Raw genomic sequence first — 2,650 nt, 5'->3', positions numbered from 1 at the left:
TTTTTTTTTTTTTTTTTTTTTTTTGACAGTACCATACTGATTTTATCACAATAGCTTTGTAGTATAATGTCAAGTTAGGGATTGTGATGCCTTCTGCATTTCCTTCATTGCTCAGGATTGCTTTTGTTATTCTAGTTCTCTTCTGGTTCCCGATGAATTTTAGGAATGTTTTCTCTAGATCTCTGAAGTGTGCAAACAGTATTACAATTAGGATAGCAATGAATCTGTGTAACGAGTTTTGAGTATGGCCATTTAACAATGTTTTTTCTTTCTACCCAGGAGCAAGGAATATCTTTCCATTTTCTGAAATCCACTTCAATCTCTTTTTCCAAAGTACTATAATTGTCACTGTATAAATCTTTTACTTCCTTTATGAGACTCAGACCTAAGTATTTCACTTTTTGGAATGCTTTTGTGAAAGGTGTATTTTTCCTAATTTCTTTCTTGATGAGTTTATTGTTTGTGTATAGAAATGCTATTGATTTTTCGGTGTGGACTTTGTATCCTTCTATGGTACTTAATTTGGTTCTTAAATCTATAAAACACTTGGAGGAGGTTTTGGGGTCTTCTATATAGAGTATCATGTAATTTGCAAATAATGAAAATTTCACTTGTCACTTTCTAATCATTTTTCCTTTTATTTCTCTCTCATCTAATTGCTCTGGCTAATGTTTCCAGAACTGCATTGAATAGGAGTGGTTGAGAGTGCACAACCTTGTTTTGTTCTGGATTTTAAAGTGAAGGCTTTTTTCCTTGTCTATTTATTATGATATTGGCTGTTGGTTTCTCATAGCTGGCTTTTATCATGTTGAGGTAACGACCATCTATTCCAATTTTTTGTAGGATTTTTATCATGAGTGACTGCTGGAGTTTGTGAAAAGTGCTTTCTACATATATTGAGATGATCATATGGTTTTTGTCTTTGACTCTGCTTACATGAAGTATTACATTTATGGATTTGTATGTATATTGAACCATCCCTATATCCTGGGATGAATCTCACTTGATTGTGATATATAGTCTTCTTGATGATTTGGTGCATTCTGTTTGCTAGTATTTTATTGAGGATTTTTACATCTATGTTCATTAGTCTGTAGTTCTCTTTTTTTGGTTGAGTCTTTTCCTGGTTTTGGTATCAGAGTAATACTTGCCTCCCTGAATGTGTTTGAGAGAACTGCTTCCCTTTCAATTTCATTGAAGAGCTTGAGAAGAGTTGGTATTAGTTCTTGTCTGCATTTTTTTTTGTAGAATTCAACTGTAAATCCACCAGGACATGGTCTTTTATTTTTTGGTAGGTTTTTAAATTATATTTTTAATATCATTGACTGATATTGGGTTATTCAGAATTTTTACATCTTCTTGATTCAGCTTTGGTAGTTGACATACACCTAGGAATATGTCCATTACTTCTGTGTTTTCCATTCTGTGAGAGTAAAGATTTTGGAAGTAGATATTGATAATCTTCTGAATTTCTATAGGGACTGTGGTGATTCTTTATTGCATGAATTTGATTGTTTTTATTTCATGTTTTGGATGAGGTTGGCTAGGGTTTTATCAATTTTACTTATTCTTTTAGAGAACCAACTCTTTGTGTTTGTATTGTTTTCTTCATCTCCATTGCATTTATTTGTGCTCTGATTTTTATAATTTCCTCCCTTTTTTGGTCTTTGGATTTGGCTTGTTCTGCTTTCTTTAGAATCTTTTGGTGCAGGATCAGATTGTTTATTTGGGCTCATTCTATTTTCCTGATGTAAGAATTAACCCCTATGAATTTCTCTCTTAAGATGGCTTTCATTGCATCCCACAGGTTCCAGTAAGTTCATTATGAATATTGTTTAATTTCTTTTTTAATTTTATCTGTGACCCCTTAATTGCTCAGAAGGGTGTTATTTAGGTTCCATGTGTTTATTGGGTTCTTGCTATTTCTTTTGACAATAATTTCATTGTTCATTGTACTATGGTCAAAATATATGCATAGAATGATTTATTTTTTTTGCTTTTACTTAAGTATACTCTATGTGCTAATAAATGCTCTATTTTGGAGAAGTCCCATATACAGCTGAGAAGAATGTGTATTCTGACACTGTTGTTGGGAGCACTCTGTAAAGATCTACTAAGTCCATTTCTTCATAAGTTTAGTTTAGTGCTGTTATTTCTTTACTGATTGTTTGCCTAGTTGATCTGTCTCTTTGTGTCAATAGCATGTTAAAGCTCTTTTGATTTTCCATGTCTTTTATTTTATTTTATTTTAATTTTTTTGGCAGAACTGGGGATTAAACTCAGACCCTTGTGCTTGCCAGGCAAGTGCTTATTCTACTGAGCCATCTCCCCGGCCCCTTCCATGTCTTTTAAAATTTATCTTGTATAGTTGGCTGCTCATAAACTGGGTGCAGATACATTTGTAATTGTTACCTTGTCCTCTTAAAGTTTTCTCCCTAACAAGTGTGTAGTGACCTTTTGTGTCTCTTTCATTCCCTCTGGTTTGAAGTTGACATTGTCAGCAATCATAGCTTTTTTCTGTATTCTTGTCATATGGAGTATTGTTTTCCATCCTTTGACATTTAGTCTATTAATTTCTGTATGTGTTCAATGTGTTTCTTATATGAAATGTCGTGTTTGATTTTGTTTCTTGCAACATATCACTGGTCTT

General features: G+C 32.9%; 1 long non-coding RNA gene across 1 annotated transcript in view; it reads right to left on the bottom strand.

The window, feature by feature from the left end:
• Positions 1-2,650, bottom strand: part of LOC111814055 — a 58,845-nt gene that overhangs the window by 55,417 nt on the left and 778 nt on the right. The gene's annotated exons all lie outside the window — the stretch shown is intronic.

This window comes from Octodon degus, unplaced genomic scaffold (genome assembly GCF_000260255.1).
Source record: "Octodon degus isolate 3935 unplaced genomic scaffold, OctDeg1.0 scaffold00262, whole genome shotgun sequence".
Classification (NCBI taxonomy): Eukaryota; Metazoa; Chordata; class Mammalia; order Rodentia; family Octodontidae; genus Octodon; species Octodon degus.
Note: the sequence above shows the minus strand (reverse complement) of the source record. Positions and strands in the feature narration are given on the sequence as shown.